This window comes from Triturus cristatus, chromosome 10, assembly GCF_964204655.1.
Source record: "Triturus cristatus chromosome 10, aTriCri1.1, whole genome shotgun sequence".
Lineage (NCBI taxonomy): Eukaryota > Metazoa > Chordata > Amphibia > Caudata > Salamandridae > Triturus > Triturus cristatus.
In genome coordinates, this window is record NC_140593.1 from 266,021,062 (window position 1) to 266,032,153 (window position 11,092).

Here is an 11,092-nt window from a genome sequence, read left to right on the forward strand (position 1 = left end):
AGGCCATGAAAAGTCATGCAGGGTGACTTTGCGTGGACTTGAAAATATGGATCAGCACACCGAGCCACAGGAGTGCCAAAAAAAGGGATGCCTTGGTGGCACAAGGGGCTTGTAAATGTCCCTAACTGTCTGGACAGAATTCGTTCACAAGGACCGCAATTCGATGTCTTAAGAACGACGCATGTATTCATCATTGTCCCTGGCTTACTTAATGGCAGTCATTGTCCCAATATCTTTTACAGTCCTTTTAGAACTAGTGCACCCAGAAATTCTGCTTAGAGACAGCATATTTTTGGTCTTTTGGCCAAAAACACATATTCTTTTTGTACTATTTGTCTTGCCCTTGTTCACTGTCATATTATCTCTTAAATTTCTAGGAGTATTCTTATCAATTGTGGCTTTTGACCTTTGGTATGTGGCTGTCTCCATCAGTACTCCACTAACTCTCCATTCCTTTGGCCTTGCCACGCCTAAAATTTGGGCATTGCCTAATAGTGCTTGAAGTGCACACTTTGCACAATTGAAGTAGACTACCCTTAGATGTCTCTAGTCTGGATTTATCCTTCTAGGATGTGACCACCAGAACTGGACACAATATGCAAATCAATTGATTTCTCCTCAGCTTTTACTGCTTTCCTCTGTGTGATTTACCATTCCTTATGTTCTCTTCAAGACTGGTCTATTTGTTAGGTCAATTTGAATTGATAAGACATGAAAATGCTAGGACATCTATATTATTAAATGGCTTCACAATTTCACTTTGTAACAGGAATGAACTTACCACTCATGAAGTAACTCAAATCCAGTTGACTGCTTTTTGATACACTCAAGTGCTCTAAACCAACATGTGGCAAATCTGAAAAACTTGAAACGACATGGCTCAAATCCCAGCTATGGTGCAACTTCACAGCAATCAAGACAGCTCACAAAGAACGCAAACACAAATATTTCAGAACTAAGTATAACTAATGCCTAAAATCATCCTTGACTTTCACGATGAATGAAAGCTTTATTCAAGCATTTCAAGTACTTCACACACAGCACTCTGTACAGATGTCCACCGTTTCATCAATAAATTCGGCACACACTGGACGAAAAGGGATAGGAAACAGCCATCACATCGCATGCATTACAAAGCATGTGATTACAACACGGTTGTCACAACGACCGTGTTGTTACATCGCAGTACCATTACAACGCAAGTTGTTACAACAACTTTCTCTATGGGGCTCCCTAAATTGAGGAATAGTATAATTTACTATTCCAACACCTTCCCTACTGTTGCACACACTGGAGTTGGAATAGTAAATTACACCATTCCTAAGTCCAGCGTGCCCCCAGAGCAAGTTGTTGTAAGGACTTGTGTTGTAATGGTACTGCGATGTAACAACCCGGTCGTTGTAATGCCCGCGTTGTAATCGTATGAGTTGTAAACACAAGCGATGTAACCAGCTATATTCAAAGGATACCATAAACTTTCATTCAGTGTGGGTTCATACTTTATTATGACATTATTTTCCTCTTTTAATTTCCCAGCTAATCCTCTCTCTCAGTGCCTTTGTACACATCTTTTAACATCATCAATCATTCATTTCCAGCAGGCACCTTCCCACACTTCTACTAGATACTACCCCGATTATGAAACTCATGATACTTCACCTTGGCTTAATCCTGCTGCATTACCCACCTGCAGAAACTTTTTGAAAGGGACATTGCAATTCATTTCTATGAATGCATCGGCTAATATTGTTTTCTCCTATACTGCCAACTGTATATGCCCATTAGCACTGAGACAGCTGTCATCCAGGGGCCATATTTTCCAAAGGTCCCTGGAGGTGCAACGGGCATTTGCACCTGTTTTGCGCGCCCCTGGGGCCCTTTGGTATTATAGAAAGGGCCACATACACTTGTGCGTCCCCTTCAGTAATACAGATACTGAGGGTGCGTATATAGTTCTTGCGCTATCATCCAAGGGTATTCCCTCATTTGCCAGGGGGCATGGCTCCATGCAAATGAGGGAATCTCTTTGCCTTTGTGCCCACGCTGTAATATAGAAACAGGTGCAACGGGAAAGAAGCTCTTAGGAGGCACACTGTCACAAAAAGGTGGCACATTGTCAGTGTGCCACAAAAAAGGTGATGCACTGTCAGTGCCCCATGATGGCAGCGGTCTGGAGGCAGGTGGGGAAGGGGGTCTTATGTACTCTCCAGACATCCCCTTGTAGGTGGGTGCAGTCTCTCACTGCACCTGCCTGCAAGGGAAAATCTCACCCCTCTTAAAAGTGCATGCAAGTTGCTGCCTGAACACTGAAACATCGAGCGGTTACTTAAAAACCACTCCATATTTCACTTGAATGCACTGGGAGTTTGCAGCTGCCCTAGGGGCAGCACATTCATCCCACCACGGCTCACTTTCCTTGTTTGGGCAAGGCGCCATTTTTGAAAGGGGCACCCAATGCAAACAAGGAAAATGCGTAATATGGCCCCAGCTAGTCAAAGACACCTTAGGATTTACTAACAGGGACAGCTGTCTCCTAGTACTCTGACCTGCCTCTAGCCTTTGATACCACTTTCCAACAGAGTCTCCTGGTGACACTCCAAGGTAACACAGCCCCAGCATTTTCCTCACTGATAGTTGCACCTTCTTTTGTCAGACAACATAATCTACAAGGCTATCCACACAATATATCAAAAACCGCTAACTCTCAGACAACCTCCACCGTTCACAGCTCTTGCCTATGAGACTTGCGGTGCTGAGAACCATAAGACAATTCATACTGAAACATGGCTCTTTACTCATCTTTAAAGACTGTGGAGCGGAATATCCCTGCAACCCCTTTTCATCACGGCTTTAGGAAGGAAATGAAGCCCTCCTTTTTATTGAGGATCCTTTACCTGAGATCATAGTTGACCTGCTTATTCCCGCACCGAGCATACCTCCAGACATCGCCATTGCTTCACCATGAGCACCGTTCACTCCTGATCTCTCTTATCAAGTATTTAAAGATCCTTGCACACACTATGTAGCCTACGAGTGATTACAGATGGTCACATTTCTGTTAGTATGTAAGGCAATCTGCTGCTCAGACACCTGGGTGCACTTTATATGAATGCACTCAGTGAAATAAAAAATAAAATAATTTTCGGTTCTACATCTTGTGATGTGATTAAGGTTTTATTTACTGTAAGTGCATTTCCTTGCGCATTCCTGCAACGAAGTTTGGACAAATTGCTAAATCCAACATCAATATCTACTCTTTTCTAAAGTACAATACATTATACAGTGCCTGTCGTACTAGAACCCCATGTTACATCATCACATCATCTGTAGGTTCCTATAAGTTGCTTACTAGTGCCAGTGCACGATAACTTTCCAGCCTGCATTTGCTTACTACGATATCAAGACGTCACCAATGTTATCTTGTTCCAGGTATGTAAGTGTGTCCGCTACTACTGGACGCCTGAGTCCTGGCAGACGTCATCTTCGGGTATCTTCATGGAGTATCGCCTCCCTCTCTGCAGTACCTAGGTACTATTTGGGCATCCAGGATGAAGTTAATGTATGGCAAAGCACCCATATAGAGCAGTTTTCATATTTCAAGTTGGACGCATGCATAGATTCCTTCCAACCTTTAAGCACACAGAACTCTTTATACGTAACTCCTAAAGTTACATTTGGAAGTTATATATCCTTATTTTCAAAACTGTTTGTTCAGCTCTTAAAAGAAGTAACTTCTGCAAGACTCTTTTAAAAAACAAGTTCTTATTGCAATAGTGAATAAAAAGATCGACCTTTAAGTCAAATGTAACCCTAGATCAATGTTCACAGAATGAGCCATCATGGAGCAAATCACCCTTGATGGGGAGGAAAAGCGCCTTAAGTGGAGCTATAGGAGGCCCGTTCTCAGGAAGGCGCTAGAAAGTGTCATTTTAGAATTACGAAGAAGTTTGGTATCAGATTTGGGATACAACACTTCTGAAAAAGAAGGCATTAACCACTTTAGATCAGGCTTGAAACCTCTCAAGCATGATTGTTCTTTTCAAACAAGTTTTTGAACTTTAAGTTTGCACTCAGCTAGCAGCACTTTTTGTGGGCGCTCGCGCTTGGAAGGCAAAGTCTCGCACAGGAAGTCCAAGATTCTGGCAGATAATCGCATCAGGGTTGAAATACATTGAAAGACAAAACCGTATGATTCTCGCCTTGCTCATCCTTCTCCTTTTGCACAGTAAAAGAACTAAAATGCATTGGCATTATAAAATTTCAGTCTAAAAGGTGGCTTTAACAAGCCTCCCCCTTGCAACTTCTCCCCTTAATGTATTCCCTAAAACAACATCTTTCTGCCCCCTTTCTGTGACAGCTGAGAAAGTGCAAAATCAGAGCTATCTTACACAGTGCTCTCACTCTGTTGTTCAAACTTTTAGTAAGTTAGTCAACTTCTTTGAGTACAACATAGCATAAAAATATGTGTAGTTGACACTTTGCCTGTACATAAACTTAATTAAATGCATCGGAAACTAAGTTTATGCTAACAGGCTGCATTTGCAAAATACCATTTACTTCGACAATTGACTGAGCAATGTATTCAGCTGGTGCTTTGAAGATCAGATGTCAACCAAGATCACACTTAAGACTGCAGTAACAGAGTAGTACCAAAAGAGGAGGTAATAATATGGCTAGGCAGTGCTCACTTTGTACCACTTCAACATATTAAATATGATTTTTTTTTTAAACTTTCCATTCCTTACCAGCAAAATATTGTTTTGACCAGAAACTGAATTTTCATCATAGAAAATTCACCTATAGTTTTCTGAAGTGATTAAGAACTCCCTTTACAGTGTAAAGTAAAAAAGCAAGCACCATGTCTCATTGCTCCGGACTTTGCCAACAGCATCCCAGCACACTTTCCAAGAGTACCTTACATTCGAGAATTGCTTCTGTTTTCATTAGCAAATGGCAATGAATAATACATGAATGTTTTGAATAATAGATGAATTTGAATATGAACTCACCAAATTATATATGGTGAGATTATGAAACTGTGTAGAAGGAATAAGCAATGTATTGCATTTAACATTAATATACTACTGTGGATATTAACTTATCGATGTTCACTTCAGCAAATATTCTAGCAGTGCGTAGGGTGTTTAAATAAATCCCTAAATGTATATTGAAATGCAGTTTTATATAAATGGCGAGTGGCTGTAAAAGATTAGATACTTTAAACAATGTAATAATTTTCCTTCCTCTCGCTACACATTCTGTCCATCCATCCATCCATCCATTGATAGAGCAATTATATAACTACTTGCTTATTCCTCTTAGCAGTTTAAGTTTACAACTTAAATGCACATTTGCAGAATGAGCAACTTTAGAAATATAAATAATTCACAATGTACTTCATGATTCATTATATAATGCGGTATGGTGCAGGCGAAGTCCAGAGAAAACAGTTCAGTTTTTACAAAGAAAGAAGGGAAAGAAACTCAGCTTAGGCAAGGGTTATTTAACATGGCGGCTTATGATCTAGAAGGACACATTTTCAATGATCTGTATCAGGTCAAATGTCCCCTCAAAATGGAGTTATACCTTACAGTATTCATTCACTTCACTATGCATCTATGCAAATGGGCCGATTCGCAGAATCAACCCGTTTGCGACTGGTAAAATGCTATTTGCGATGCATCAAGCCCAAAGGCATTCGCAAAACAGGTAATCACAATTTTTACCTATTTTGTGAATGCAGTCAGGAATCGCAAATTGCGATGCATTTGCAAAATGCATTTTCGCAAATTGGAATTGCAAATTACCATGAACTTAAAGTTGATGGTAAATTGAGATTCCTTTGAAAATGTACAAAAATGCATTTTTCAAAGTGCAATGTGGTGAATACACATGTGCATACTTACCTTTGTTGGGGGTGCACCAGGGTGGCATTTTGGTCCCCTTACACCCTTGAGATTGCATGCGCAATTTGGGATTACCTATTTGGTAAGTGCAAATTGTGAATGCTGTCCATTCATTCCTATGGCCCTAGAGTTCCATAGGAATGGATGGGAAGGCATTCCTTAATTGCGAGTTGCAATTTGCAATTCACAATTAAGGAATGTGCAGAAATCACTAATATTTTAGCTAAACCTACATGCATAAGGAATAGCGATTCCTTAATTGCAATTCCTTAGGAATCGCAATTAAGGAATCGCTATTCCTTAGCTTAATGCATGTGGCCCTATATGTTTGGCCAGAATTCCTCCATAGGCAGAGGACATTAAGGGCCAGATGTACATACCTTTAGAATAGTGTTTTCCAAAAAGTGATTTCTTCAGAATTCCTATTTGGCAATCTCTATTCTAAATTTATGAAGATTTATTTTTAAATTAGCAATTCCTAGTGGGTCACAAATTGACCTACCTCATGAATATTAATGAGGAATGTCAATATTTTTGACCCACTAGGAATCGGTGCCCTTGCGGAGAAGGTGACCTGCTTAGGTCAGCAGACCACCATGTCTGTGAGTGCTTTTTAATAAATGTGTATATATATATATATATATAGGCTCTTGATAAATAAGGCACTTGCCTGAAATATTCGTTAGTTTTCTTTATAAATTCTACTCTGTTCAGCTTTTTGTAAATTTAATTGGTTGAAATGAAAAAGTTGATTTGGTATTAGCAAAATCTGTAAATGTCTTTTCTATATGTCTCGGGCGATATTTTAAAACCCTAGACATGTATCGGGTCTAGAGATCATCAGTTCAACAAGTACTTACTTGCACCCATTGGGGTGAACCACTCAAGAACTCCATCAGAGATCATCAGTTCAACAAGTACTTACTTGCACCCACTGGGGTGAACCACTCAAGAACTTCATGTACCAGCTTCCCTTGGGGCGACCCGGAGCAGGGGCTAGCGGAGTGCGGTCCATTGCGCTTGTTTATAAAAATGGCTCCCTCGAGCTTTGAGCTAACGAGCTCCTGGACGACGCACCTGCGTGCCTGTGCGGGCACTGAGGCCCTTGACGGTTGCTTGGCGGCCCTCTCTTCCACCCCTAACTATTTTCTCTACTGAGGAGGGAAGTTATCCCGAAACCCGAGCCATGTCTCGGGCGATATGTTAAAACCCGGGACATGTATCGGGTCTAGAGATCATCAGTTCAACAAGTACTTACTTGCACCCATTGGGGTGAACCACTCAAGAACTCCATCAGAGATCATCAGTTCAACAAGTACTTACTTGCACCCACTGGGGTGAACCACTCAAGAACTTCATGTACCAGCTTCCCTTGGGGCGACCCAGAGCAGGGGCTAGCGGAGTGCGGTCCATTGCGGTTGTTTATAAAAATGGCTCCCTCGAGCTTTGAGCTGACGAGCTCCTGGACGACGCACCTGCGTGCCTGTGCGGGCACTGAGGCCCTTGACGGTTGCTTGGCGGCCCTCTCTTCCACCCCTAACTATTTTCTCTACTGAGGAGGGAAGTTATCCCGAAACCCGAGCCATGTCTCGGGCGATATGTTAAAACCCGGGACATGTATTGGGTCTAGAGATCATCAGTTCAACAAGTACTTACTTGCACCCACTGGGGTGAACCACTCAAGAACTTCATGTACCAGCTTCCCTTGGGGCGACCCGGAGGAGGGGCTAGCGGAGTGCGGTCCATTGCGGTTGTTTATAAAAATGGCTCCCTCGAGCTTTGAGCTGACGAGCTCCTGGACGACGCACCTGCGTGCCTGTGCAGGCACTGAGGCCCTTGACGGTTGCTTGGCGGCCTTCTCTTCCACCCCTAACTATTTTCTCTACTGAGGAGGGAAGTTATCCCGAAACCCGAGCCATGTCTCGGGCGATATTTTAAAACCCGGGACATGTATCGGGTCTAGAGATCATCAGTTCAACAAGTACTTACTTGCACCCATTGGGGTGAACCACTCAAGAACTCCATCAGAGATCATCAGTTCAACAAGTACTTACTTGCACCCACTGGGGTGAACCACTCAAGAACTTCATGTACCAGCTTCCCTTGGGGCGACCCGGAGGAGGGGCTAGCGGAGTGCGGTCCATTGCGGTTGTTTCTATATAGGAGTGTTTATATATCAAATAATTTTTCAGCAGTGTATGATGAGCAATATTGGAGTTTCATTGATCATTGATTGCACTGACACTTGTCACTTTATTTGTTTTGCTCCGTGCGCTGCTTATTAATGTTAACTGAAAGATGTTAAAGATTTGCATTAAGCACGTCGCACTTTGATTCAAATGTATGGCACTGTCACATTTAAGTTTTAAAAAGTAAAAAAAAATGGTAATTGCAATGACTTCAGGAAAATGTATAAAGTATGAGGCAATGAAAGAGAAAACAGTTTGACGAAGATTGCGGCTGCGATCGAAACACGTTACCCGTGTAAATAAACCGTCTTTTGAAAGTGAGCCCGAGCATTCTTGTGCTTGTTCTAAATACGGGCAGGCATGTTGAAGATATACATAATACCTACTAGCGGCCACAGTAGGTAGTTATAGTTAGGACTTAGTTTCGATAGGAAAAGATTTTTTCTTTTGCCGATATCTTTGGCACCGTTTGATGAATCTTTGCGAAATTTTCAAAGCTAATGGCTCGCTCAGGCCAGCTCCTGTCTTGAAAGTTTCGGGGTGATTCGTCAAGTGGGGGCCGAGAAAAAAGGGGATCTCAAAATGCGTTTTCTTCATGTTAATTTCCATAGGAAACTTTTGTTGCAGCTACAGCCTGAACTGCTGAAGGGAATTACACCAAATTTGGAAGAGAGGTAGCTCTTGGTTTAGAGTGCACTCTTTCCTTTAAATGGTGTAAATCAGTTCAGTAGTACCTGAGAAATTCAAAAATAGGAATATATTGATATCTGGTGACCGGGGTGGACCTGCAAACGCTCCCGATCACGAGCTTCATTCTGATTGGCTGCCAACACTCCAAACCAAAAAGTGTTGTCAGCCATCTTGTAACTCGGTGAACAGATTCACAAGAAAGAAGGCCAAAAAACAAGAAAAATGGGCAGGTTAGAAACACCGTGACCCTCAGGCCTGCTCACGGGTTTGCACAAGGAACCTGAGGTCCCAAAAAAGCATTAAAAAAATAATTGGATAGATTTGCATAGGGATTCGTAAATTCCACCAAAAATTACAAAAACAAGCGTGGTCTCCCGCGCTTCTCCCCAGGTGGGCCAGGTCTCGGGTGCAATGCACAATTATCATGTGGGGTCCATGGGGGCCCACGCAGCCCCAGGGACTGCCACCTCACCGGGGCATGATTAATAATGTGTGGGGGGCATGCGGCCCCCGCAGCCCCGGGGACTGCCCCCTCCCCAGGGCTTGTGATTAAAACTGTGTGGGGGGCTCCTTCCCCCCACGCTGCCACCTCCCCGGGGCATTGATTTATTATGGGTGTGGGGCCTTAAGGGTCTTGCGGACCCCCAAGCCCTGGGAAGCGCCACCTGCCCTGGGCTTCAATTTATAATGACAAATGTTGGGGGACTCCTGCCCCCACTACACTGCCCCAGGGACCACCACCTCCCTGGGGCATCAACTAAATAAAATACAGGGGTCTGTAGTGGACCCCCGTCCCTAGGGATGACCATCTCCCTGGGGCTTTGATTCTAATGTGAGGGGGGCCACATGTCACCCCTCCTGCAGCCCGCCTTGGTTCCGAGGACCGCCACCCCCCAGGGCCAGCTCCAGCAATGTCCCAGGGTGCCCACCCCGGGACATTGCAATTTGCTATGACAGGGAGGGAGCACAGCTCCCACCCTGCCATAGCAAATACTGCTTCACTTCATGGAAGCAAGAGCAGGAAACCTGCTCTCGCTTCCATGAAGCAAAGCAGAATTGCTTTTGGGCAAAGGGAGCTTCATGTCAGCAGCTCCCTTTGACCAAAAGCAATGTCAGCTCCCGCAGGAGGTGGGGAGCAGGCTGGGACCGTGGGGGCATTAGGGCTCCCCGTGGTCCCCAACAAAAAGGCCAGGGCCCAGGGTATGGGTTCCCACTGTGTGGGTATTACTGGAGATCCCTGATGGCCTAGTTGGCCCCCAGGGACCCACAGTAGTGATGGGGACCTAATCCCCCAATACAGAGTGCACCAGGAGGTGTGTTTGCAGAGTGGTGGGCAAAGGGGGCATAGCCTGTGTCCACCTCTCAGAAATCTCACTGTGTGGGGCTTACCTGGGCTTACAGGTAGGCTAGTTGGCTCCTAACAACCCCCAGCAGTGAAGGGGACTTTAATCCCCATTGAAGAGTGTGCCAGGGAGTGTGTTTGCTGACTAGTGGGAAAAGGGGGCGTGGCCTGCTATGAGAACTTACCAATGCTGCTCTGTGGGACTTACCAGAGGTAATAGGATGGGTAGTTGGCCCTCAAAGTTGTCCTTGGGGGCCAACTACTCCTCGTGTTATCTCCAGTAAGTCCTAAACAGTGGGATTGCTAAGAGGTCTTTGGAGGCCATGCCCCCCTTTCTCCACCACTCTGTAAACATGCCTCCTGGCACACTACAGGTTGACTCCACTTTTCTCCGGAGGGCTTTGGGGGCCAAGAAGCCCTCCTGGTACCTCCTGTAAGTCCTATGCAGCGGAATTTCTGAGCGCTGTTTAGAGGCACAGCGCACTTTCTCCACCTCTCTGCAAACGCGACTACTAGTTAAAGAAACATTTGCAATGGAATAGGTTTCCTATTTGCAAGAGTTAGAGCTATTGGCGTTGTAAATGTAAAAGTGTTTTGCTAATGTTTCTTGGAGTAGAGTGAATGTAGGTTGTGTGTAGTGGAATTATGTGGTATGCTGTGCAGTGAAAGTATGTGGATAGAAAGTATGTGGTATTTAGTGTATAGCAATTATGTAGAGTGGGATTATGTGTTACAGAGAGTAATTATGTGGTATGGTAGTCTGTGTTGTGGAGTGGTAACCTCAGGTTTAGTCTTCCTCATTTCCATAGAAGCTAAACTATAAATTCAATGAGACAAAAAAAGAAGGAACCACTGGAATTATGCGACTGTTTGGCTGCACAAATATACATTTTCCGCATTTGCCACATAATCCATCATCTACTGCATAATCTGTAGATTTGAACAAAGAAAAACCTTGTTTCTAG